Below are 11,652 nucleotides of genomic sequence, written 5' to 3'. Positions count from 1 at the left end.
AATACCAGCCGAGGTCGGTGGGATTTTTCTGAGGCATAAAAATATCTGGTCACGTCTTCCTTCGGAAGGGAAGTAAAGCCGTTGGTACCGGCCCATGTGTGTTGTGAATGGGTGCGATATTCTACGCAGGTGTGGAAGTTGCCTTCCTGCACATTCGATTGCCGTCAATGGATGGCAATCGATGTCCGTCGGTGATTGGCACTAGATTGCGGAACAGAGACCGACGTTAAATAAAGGAAAGGAAGTTATTACATTTTACCGTTTCGAACGAACTGTCGCACTTTACTTGTGATCGATGCCATCATGATCTGCACAGTCGCTGGTGACACCACAAACGAAGTGACAGACGACTAACTGGCGAAGAAATCCATTTAAATAATGTGGTTCACTGTAATAGAATTTTCTTGGAAGCTTGTGCCATCAGCCACCAGATGGGTTAGTTTTTTTGTTTTGATTTGAACAAAGTTGATTTTGTGTACAATGATTCTTTGACAGTGTGCAAAGAGTGCGTATTATTTTGTCATTTTTTTATGCATTTCAGTTTTGAGTAGAGTGAAAGAGATAGAACCAAAACATTCTAGTACATTTGGTGCTAGTTCAATCTAGTAGTAGTGTTGCCATGTGGTACAATCCAGTAGTAGTGGTGTTGCCATGTGCTACACTGAAAAATTGCAATAGCAGGTTAGTCACTAAAGTTTTCGAGCCGCTCCGTCTGTCACTTCGTTTGTGGGTGACACTGTACCGGCGAACTTATTCCACTTTAAACGCATTTGTTGTGCGTTTGTCACTTCTTTACCGCATCCTCGAAATTTTCCCTTGACAATTGCCCAATATTTTTCGATCGGTCTGAACTCAGGGCAATTCGGACGATTAATCTCTTTGGCGACGAAATTAACATTGTTTGCAGCATACCATTCTAGTACCTCCTTAGAGTAGTGGCAGCTGGCTAGATCCGGCCAAAATATAACGTTGGTCTTGTGTTGCCGAATGAAGGGTGAAATCCGCTTTTTCAGACACTCTTTAATGTAAACCTTCGACGTTATTGTGTGAGATGTGATGAAAACCTTGGTTTTAAGGCCCCAACTGCAGATTTCTTGCCAAATCATTAGTTTCCGAGCAAACTTATCAGCAAATACAAATTTATACCTGGAAGGGACATCCTTACGACCACTTGACAGGTAAAATTTTCTTCCGGGAATTTGTTTATACTCCATTTTGACATAAATTTCGTCATCCATTAAAATACAGCCATCAAATTTCATCAAAACTCGATCGTATAGTAATCGTGCTCGCTTTTTGGCCACTAACTTATGTTTCAGGGAGCGATTCGGATGTTTACTGGCACAAAAAGATTTATATCCTTCTCTTGAAAGGATGTTACGCACGGTGGAAAAGTTGGAATCGTATTTCTTTGCCAAATCACGTATGGAGACACCTGGGTTGCTTTTCACGTACCTCAACACCTTGCTGATAGATGTGCTGTGCTCTATCCACACTCAAGGCCCACGCACATTAGATCCGGATCGGACGCGTTGCGGCAAAGTGACAGCTAAATCTATTGTCTAACTGTCAAATTTACGTCAACGCAACGCAAACGGATCTAATGTGGGTATCCTTGTAACGTTTGATTACAAGACTCACCGTCGACTTTGGGAATTTTAACACTTTTGCTATTTTTGAGGCAGGCCACGAAGGGTTCTCTAGATGTTTGTGCATAATTTATTTTCTTTTCTCAAGTTCCATGATCCATAATTTCGGGATGCGTCGATCAATCGAGAAAAAGTTTTCAACAATTTCTTCGTCAATGAAACATCAACAAATGCCTGTCAAACGTTTTTTGTTCCAACCACCAGGGGCGCGGTGCTGTATTAAACCGTGCGTCCAGATTTTTTTTTTTTAACTAGTTCGTTTATTTACTAGGCTCAGTCGTGTGTGACACTTTGCGGAGCCAAAATCAGTAATGTTTGATTTACATTTTAAACACCAGTAAATCTAGGTTAGTATTGGGTACCAATTACTCGTGGCGGGCTCGAGGTTAATGGGTAACAATTTCAATTGGAAGGATCTAGGTAGGAAACTGGTTTCTGAAGCCTCCTTCAGATACTACTCTCGGACGGTTGACCAAATCCTGACTGGGCAGGGGCAAGTAGCACAGGAACAGGAGGATAATAAGACTGGGACACAATGGCGGGAAATTGTTTGGAAAGGAGGGGATAGTCACATCAAACTCTAACATCAGACAAACAAAGGAATTCGTAGATCGCTTGCATGTAGGGAAGATCACGTGTTCCCATTACATCTCTTACTTCACGGAAGGGTTGTCTACCTCGGGCCACTAGGGTATCCAATAGTCGTGCTCTGGAGGCGTCATTACCCGGGCAATACCAAACTGCGTGATCGATGTCATCATAACCGGTTCTGCACCTACATATATTGCTGTCAACGAGGTTTATTCTATAGAGATGTGCGTCTAGCGAGTAGTGGTTGGACATAAGTCTTGACATCACTCGAATGAATCCCCGACTTACATCCAGACCTTTGAACCACGCTCTCGAAGAAACATTTGGAATAATGGAATGTAACCACCGCCCAAGAGAATTATTTGTCCAATCGTTTTGCCAACTTAGAAGAGAACTCTGACGTACTAATGGGAAAAATTCATCATGTGAAATTCTTCTATCATAAATCTCGCCTTGTTGTGCGCCCACCTTTGCGAGAGAGTCTACCTTCTCATTGCCTGGGATTGAGCAATGTGAGGGGACCCATACAAAGGTAATCATATATGATCTTTCGACCAGCAAACTCATCTGCTCCCTTACCTTTGAAAGGAAATAAGATGAGTGCCTACCTTGTTTCATCGACCGAATAGCCTCAATCGAACTGAGACTATCCGAGAAGATGAAGTAATGGTCTATGGGCATATCGGAAATCATCCCCAATGCGAAGTTAATTGCTGCTAGCTCAGCAACATAACGGAACAAGGTTCCTGAAGTTTCCGAAAGGCGGTTGAGTATTCATTGAAGACGCCGAAGCCAGTGGATCCATCAATGCGTGATCCATCAGTGAAAAATCTTCTATTGCAATTGACTTGTTGGTACTTTTCAGCAAAAATGTGGGGAATTGAGATAGGTCGAAGTTGATCTGGAACTCCTTGAATAGCCTGTTTCATGGAGAGATCGTAGTCAATTGGGGAACTGTAGTTAGTAAAGCATACACGAGAGGGGGTATAGCAAGGAAGGCTAATATCCGATGACATATAATTAAGATAGATTCGCACGAATCTAGACTGGATGCTCAATTCGAGCATTTCTTCGAAGTTTTCAATCACAAGGGTGTTACTGACACTACATTTAATCAATATTCTTAATGAGAGCTCCCAGAATCGGATCTGCAGGGGTTTTACGCCCGCTAGGACCTCTAGGCTCATATTGTGTGTTGAATGCATACAGCCAAGGGCAATACGTAAACAACGATATTGAATACGTTCCAATTTGATTAGGTGGCTTTTTCTTGCCGAGTGGAAGCAAAAAGAGCCATACTCAAGAACTGAAAGAATAGTCGTTTTATATAGTTTAATGAGGTCTTCCGGGTGAGCACCCCACCATGTCCCGGAAATTGATCGTAGAAAGTTGATCCTTTGTTGACACTTTTGTTTCAAATACGTAATGTGGGTACCCCAAGTGCATTTTGAATCAAACCAGACTCCAAGGTATTTGAAGGTTAAAGATTGGGTAATGTCTATGCCCAAAATATTTAGACGCAGTTGGGCTGGAAACCGCTTCCTTGTAAACACTACCAATTCAGTTTTTTGCGGTGAAAACTAGATCCCTAAATTTCTTGCCCAGAGAGACAGATTATTTAGGGAATTTTGCAATGGTCTTTGCAAGATTTCTGCACGTGGACCTCTCATGGAAACCACGGCATCATCTGCAAGCTGTCTAAGCGTGCATTGATTATCTAAGCAGTTATCAATATCTTTGACATAGAAATTATAAAGTAAGGGACTTAAACATGAACCTTGGGGTAAGCCCATGTAGCTAATTCTAGAAGTTGTCAGTTGACCTAGATTGAAGGTCATTTGTTTTTCTGACAGCAAATTATACAAAAAATTATTCAAAATACCGGGTAATCCACTACTGTGCAAATTGTCTGACAGTATGTCTATGGAAACCGAATCAAATGCGCCCTTAATATCCAAAAAGACTGAAGCCAATTGCTCCTTGTGCGCAAAGGCCAGTTGAATATCAGATGAAAGCATCGCTAGACAATCGTTTGTTCCTTTGCTCTTCCGGAAACCAAATTGCGTATTTGAAAGTAGATTGTTTGATTCAACCCAATGGTCAAGTCTTAATAGGATCATTTTTTCTAATAATTTCCTCAGGCATGATAACATAGAGATCGGACGGTAAGAATTGTGATCAGACGCTGGTTTCCCAGGCTTTTGAATAGCTAATACTTTAACCTGTCTCCATGCTGGTGGAACTATATTGAATTCCATAAATGAATTATATAGGTTAAGTAATCGTCTTTTAGCGATATCGGGGAGGTTTTTTAGAAGGTCAAATTTGATCATATCGCTTCCCGGAGCAGAGTTATTTGATGAAAGAAGTGCCTTTGAAAATTCCAGCATTGTGAATGGTTCATCCAGAGAACCGTTACTTCGGGCTGTATCCCGTAAAGTTGGTTGTGCTGGAACAGAATCTGGACAAACCTTTTTAGCGAAGTCGAATATCCATTGGGAGGAGTATTCTTCACTCTCATTGGAAGATGAGCGGTTTTGCATATAGCGAGCCTTTTTCCAAAGCGTTGTCATCGAGGTTTCTCTAGAAATTCCCTCGATAAAAGTACGCCAGTAATTTCGTTTCTTTGCTTTTAGTAAGTTTTTAAGCTTTTTTTCAAGCTTTAGATACTTTTCAAAAAGCTCAGATCTTTCATGTCTACGATAATCTTTAAAGGCATCGGATTTCTCAAGATACAACTTTGTGCATTCGTCATCCCATCCAGGGGTGGCGGGTCTTCTTTTGAGGGATGCACTTGGAACACGTCGTTTCTGAGCTTCTAATGCGCTTTTGTAGATTAGCTCGGTAAAGAAACGATACTCTTCCAGTGGTGGTAGAGGATCGGTAGAATCAATACCAAGAGTTACCGCCGATACAAATTTATGCCAATCAATGTTCCTCGTGAGGTCAAAAGGAACTTGAATTGACTGATCTGTTTTTAGACGACCACTTTTGATTGAAATAATAATTGGCAAGTGATCACTACCATGGGGATCATTGATAACCTTCCACAGACAATCTAATGATAGTGAGTTAGAGCACAAAGTAATGTCAAGACGGCTCTCGCGAGCAGGAGGGTTTGCTATACGTGTTGCTTCACCAGTGTTCAAGATAGTCAAGTTGAAATCGTCGCACAAATCATAGAAAATACCCGCTCTATTGTCATCGTATGATTCGCCCCAACCAGTACCGTGTGAGTTCATATCGCCCAGTATTAGAACTGGAGATGGAAGGATATTAACTGAACTCCAAAGCTGACGGCGGTTTATGGAAGTCCTTGGAGGGACATATACAGAAGCTATGCAAAGATCTTTGTTCTTCACATTTATTTGGCAAGCGACAATTTCAATGCCTGAAATTATTGGGATTGAGATTTTATAGAAGGAGTAGCACTTTTTGATACCCAAAAGTACGCCACCATATGAATCATCTCGGTCCAGGCGGATAATGTTAAAATCGTGGAAGTTTAGTTCATCTTCAGAAGAAAGCCAAGTTTCACAGAGTGCAAATATATCACAATCAGAATTGTGAATCAAATACTTGAACGAGTCTAATTTAGGTATTAAACTACGACAGTTCCATTGTAATAAAGTGATCATATCTTGATCCTCACTCGACGAGTTATCCATCGAAAGATATGAATTCACCGATGAGGGGCCATGATGCAGTCAATTGCTTGAAGTAGTTTCCGACTATAGGAACAAGCAGGTCAATAAGCCCTCTAAGTGGCGATTCGTCGGGAAAGCCGAGGGCATTCAAAATATTATCCACAATGTCCTTAAATTTAATCTTTCCTCGCTTGGACGGGAGAGTTTTCTTTGAATTGCGAGTAGACGTGGTGTTTATTTTTGGTAACCTCTTACGATTACCTTTATTAGGTAGCGGCGGGGTGGAAAAGCTGCAGCAAGGATCAGATGGAGCAGCAATTACCGATTTGTTCGGGTATTTCAATGAATCCCCGCTACCTTCAGATTTTTGCATGCTTTTGAGAGTGGTTTTATTTTTTTTCCGGCGCACTCCCGGGGAGCTAGTCGGCTTCCTTTTACCGGGGGCGTGTACCTCCGGAGACTCACTCTCATCTGCTATGTCAGAGTCCAGTTCATCGGAAGACAAAATCTCAAAAGTATTTTCATTTTGAGCGGCTGATGCCAACGAAGCAGAGGATCCATTTTGCAACTTAACCATTTCTGCAAACGTCAGCTTGGAGCGTTCTTTTATTGAACGCTTCACATTGTTGGTACGCTTCTTGTACGCGGGGCAGTCCTGCAAAGCATGAAGAGGTTCTTTGCCACAGTAAGCACATTTAGTTGCTTCCTGTTGGCAAGCACCCTCCATGTGGTCTTGGCTACATTTGCCACAACGGGGCTTGTTGTCACAAAAAGCAGCTGTGTGTCCCAACTTTTTGCAGTTGGTACAATTATATACCCTTGGTACAAAAAGTCGCACCGGGAAAAAAACATTTTCAATTTTTAAGAACTTTGGGAGAACCGATCCAGCGAAAGACACCTGTAGTGAGCCTGAAGGGGAATAAGTCTTTTGACCATCTACCGTGGTCGCTGAATACAATATCCTGCAACCCAGAACGTCCACGGTAGATGTAGCAGCATTTTGAAGGCGCCCCATACCTTCCATGACGTCATCACACGTCAGGCTCACTGCAGAGACCACGCCGTCTATCTCCACATCTCGAGATGGGATGTAGACGTAATACTCTTTGTTATAAGCCTCGTCGTCAGCAATATCATTTGCGATATTATATGTAGGTGCAGTTATACGCAGTTTGTTCCGATTGACCTGATGAAATTCGGTCCCCGGGAAACGACGCGTCAATATTCTTTTAATCCCTAAGAAGTTAAGGGCTTTCTCTTTCTGCCGAAAATAGACAACCCAAGGCGAGGCAGAGGACGCCTGATAATGGCGCTTTCTAAGTTTATCATTGGGAGGCTTACTGCCCCCATTTGAACCATCCATTAGAAATTAAAAATTGTTGTCAAAAAGTAATTATTATTTTACTTTTTTTTATTAACGAACCACCCTATGTGGAACGATTCTACTGGGGGAGAGACAGACGATCCACAAGCAAACAGTCAGAGGAATGGGAATACAAAAACAGATACGTGCTACTATTTGCCCTTACCGTTTCTACTGCTATACTGTTGCTGCTCTGCCACAATAGATGCCGGTCGTACACACCGTCCGTGCGGCGGCTCACTGCTTTCTGCTGGTTATTGTTTCCAGTCGTACACACCGTCCGTGTGGTTGTCGTTTGCCGATGTGTATTACACGGCTCTTGCTGCTGACTATGGCTCCGATAAAATCAGTTTGATATCTTCGAGCGGGTTAAAGATGGACAGTCCGATCGTAGGCTTCGCCAGGATCGGCTGCTTCCTTATGTAATGCGCGAGTCACCTGAGGCACAAAAACTGCTTTCAGAAAAAAAAAAAAACTTTTCGCGGTGAAAACACTTTTAAAGCTATGCCATGTGACGAGACAACAGGCCTTGATGTTGCTTATTCGCAAGCAGAACGAGGAATGCGCGTCCAGATTTACTTTGAATAGAGCTTTAGTACCGTCCCAATGACGCGTTCATCTAAATAAAATTGATAAATAGCAGATTTTTAGCGATGGGCCCAATCTTAGATCCATAGGCCAACATTAGAGCCATTTCTCCTATGTATATTTTGTTAAAACTACTGTAGACTTTCTTAGTGCCAAGTACTCAATTTAAACATTTTGTTGGTATTTTTAAATTTCACTCTATTTTAGTAGTGAAAAAGTGACTTTAGTGACTATTTATATGAAAATTCAAGCTGCAGAACGGGTAAGACAAAAAAAATCAACTGCGTCGCGGACGATTTTTCTACGTGGGACACATATGCGTTTAATGGCAGTTCCACAGACAAGCAGACATAACACTCACAAATTGTTCATCGCACAAGCATTTAACGGTCAATTTAAAAGTATCTCAGTTGGTAGTTCTGCCACATGTGGCGCGCATAGTCAATTCCCTTGCGTTTGACGTTTACACACTACCGCCATCTGTTCAGCGTACTACCCACCACAGTGTATTCAACAGATGGCGGTAATGTTTTAGTGACGATGTTTTACAATGAGAAATATTCAATGTGTTATGTCTGTTTGTCTGTGGCAGTTCTATGATTCGATAATGAACAGTACACTGAAACAAAATCCATTGGCAAAAATACTATATTGCTGGTTTAAATTAAATACTCTCACCAATACATTTTTGGAGAAAACAAAATCATTTAATTTTACTATTATTTCTTTCAAAATTACTATGCATTTTGAGCATGCATAGTAGCTTTGTCAGAATCATAGTAAATTTGTTAACATTCATTGTCAACTATACTGAATTCATAGTAGATTTAACAGTAACAGCGTGTCGACTCAACGAAGAAAACAAAATTCCCTGATATTCTCAGATTTTCCAGTAATTTCTAAAAAAAATCCAGGTACAGTACCTACCCGGTTTTGGCAACAAAACCGTTCAGCTATAACTTTCCTTAGAATATATTAGTGCTTTATGGACATTTTTTCATGAAATACCACACGGACCTCTAACCCATGAAGAGTGGTCCAGCACAATTTCAAATTAAATAAAGCGTTCCATACATTTTGCAAAAAAGACAGAAATCTCGTGTTACCAAGAACGGGAAGGATTCGCATTCTACCCTAGGAGCATACATTCATCCAAATCTCCTTCATCTTCATGGTGACCAGCAAATCTCGATTAGCAATTTTCCCGTTTTTCTCCCGGAATATTGGAAATTATCGCGGTTTAGGTATTTTTTATTAAACACAAAACTGAATGCGATTAAGCTGAAGGTTAAATGGGTAATTTCTAAGACAGCAGCACTTGCTGGATCTTGAATTTAGATCTGCAACAGGTTCGAAGTCTTCACAATTTGTATATGAAAATTTCGCTCAAAACTTGACAAGCTTTTATTTCATTGTTCTCAAGCCTTTCCTTTAGATTAATTTCCTTTCACATAGATCTTTCCAGAATTCTTCCAAAAAAATATTTGAAATTCTCTCTGGAAATCCCTTGAAAATTTTTTTATATAGTATAGAAATCCTCTGTAGAACACTCCAAAAAATCTTAAATTTCATCCTTTCTTCGAATTTTAAATTCTTTCAAAGAATTCGCTGGAGCTTAAATTTTGTTATATTTGTATGAAATTCTCTGTAGAATTCACCTCAAAGCAACAATTGAAAAGAGCCTATTAGATTTTGTCAGCAAAAGTTGTAATCCCCCTTCCCTGTCAACACCATCTGGCAGGCGAAATTCTTTCGCCAAATTTTGCTCAGAATTATCTTGGAGTTCTCCTCTAAATTCTTTCGAAACGCGCTTGATATTAAACTCGGACTACTCTTATAGATCTTTGCATAATTATTTTGGTATTGTACCCTCGAAATTCACGTTCCTTGGCATTTTTCAAGAATCCTGGAATCCTCTTCACTCTTGGGAAATCTAGTAAAAACTCTGCTAGAGGTTTTCCTAAAATATTCTCTGAAATATCTTGGTGTTATCTCTAGAATTCATTCTAAAATCTGCTCAAATTTGTTTTGGAAAAAAAAAGTCTAAAATTCTCTTAATAGTTCGTTAAAGTGACTGTTGTTATCCTGAAAATCTAGACCAGTTGTTTTCGAAGAAAGGACGAGGTATATTTTTTCAGATTTGTCAGTGCCAAAATTGCAAAGAGGCGTAATTGCAATTGTAAACAATGGCTTTAGCCGTCGATTTCTTGCGAATAAAAGCTCACTCATGAAAAATAATGACACCAATAGGTAGATGAATGTTTCCTCTACCATCTAGCATTGCTTTTTTGAAGGAGTGAGCTTTAAGATGCGAGAAATCGACTGCTAAACCCATTGTTTACAAAAGCAATTACGCCCCTCTGAAATGTTGGCTCTGATATTTGTTTTACCTTGAGCACATTTTGAGACTCAGCTCCATAAGAAAACTATACCGGATAATATGTTGAACCAAAAGCTAGTTCGCGGGCGGACTCCTCCGGTGGAAAATAGTAAAAATGACGCTTTCATCTCCAAAATTATTTAAGTTAATTCCATCTATATTGCAATAGCAGCAACATAACCATACTAAAACTTTACTGTGAAGCTAATTTCACGAGCTAACCAGGTTTTCAATGAAGACCTAGAATGCTGACCACAGCCACTCTATGCTGTCAAAGTAATTCTTGTCTCATTGAATCATTATTCAATCATAAAAGTGCTACTCCAAGCAATAAAAAAAACCTCCCAAGCAAGACCATTATCCTAAATTCTCATTTAGCTAGTTCTCTGAGCTAATCAAGCTGTTAGGAACACAATAAGGAACAAGTACTAGACGTATTTAGACAAAAAAATCATTATCTTCTCTTAAAACTGGGTTTAAACAAGGCAAGTCAATTGATCAACTCAGTTAAATTCAACTGAGTTAATCAATGACTTGCCTTGTCTAAGCCCAGCTTAACTCTTAATCATTCTTGTATTTACTCAAAAGCGCTCCAATGCGCTCAAGGGATTGATGTTCGTTGGAGACAGCTGGATCGAGCAGACGCAGAATCTACTTGAAAGTAAAATTTTGTTAGACGAAGTTGGGTATAACATCTATTCAGAGACGCACATTTCCATAAGCAGCTTTTTTTCCTCTGTTCGGGACCACCACTGCGACCAGTAATTTGATCTATTGTAGTATATCCCGTGTCCTTAGTTTAGTGCATGTAGTATTACTTCATCACTATTGAGAAATGATGAAGTATTCGGTTTTGATACAGTTGTCATTCTTGCCTTCATCGCAAGGAATGGATTCTAATTGAAAGGTCCCGCTATTTATACCCTTCGGAGTGTTGAAATACCCTCCAAAGGCGCGCCCCTTTGTCAGTTGAAATTGGATTCCTTAGCAACAAAATTAAAGAATGACACCGATAGTGACCATGCATCAGATCAGAACCCTAGTCTTAACCACTTCAAACTAGGGAACAACGAATAGAAGATTAGGGATCACATAGGTGAAGACTAACTAACTCATTTTTTCCTTGTTTCAAGATCATCCTCGGTCCAGGCAGCCCGAGGACTTATCACTATCAACACTAGTAACAAGGACTAAGATGTTTTCCTTTGATTACTGAAAAATCCTGTCCCCTTAGTTTGAAGTAGTCAGGACTAGTAATCGGCGGTAGATCTTACATCCCGTAACGTACCACGAAAATGTGATCTACCCACGTTACGGGGCGCTTAATTTTGCAATAACTAACAACGTCTAGCGTCTCTACGAAACTGAATTTTTATCTCGATTCAACTCAGGAATGTGACAGCACCCAGTGGGAGCTGAATTTATAGTAGGCTC

This window comes from Ochlerotatus camptorhynchus, unplaced genomic scaffold, assembly GCF_037179485.1.
Source record: "Ochlerotatus camptorhynchus isolate MF236.1 unplaced genomic scaffold, CSIRO-AGI_Acam_v1.1 ptg000022l, whole genome shotgun sequence".
Taxonomy (NCBI): domain Eukaryota; kingdom Metazoa; phylum Arthropoda; class Insecta; order Diptera; family Culicidae; genus Ochlerotatus; species Ochlerotatus camptorhynchus.
Note: the sequence above shows the minus strand (reverse complement) of the source record.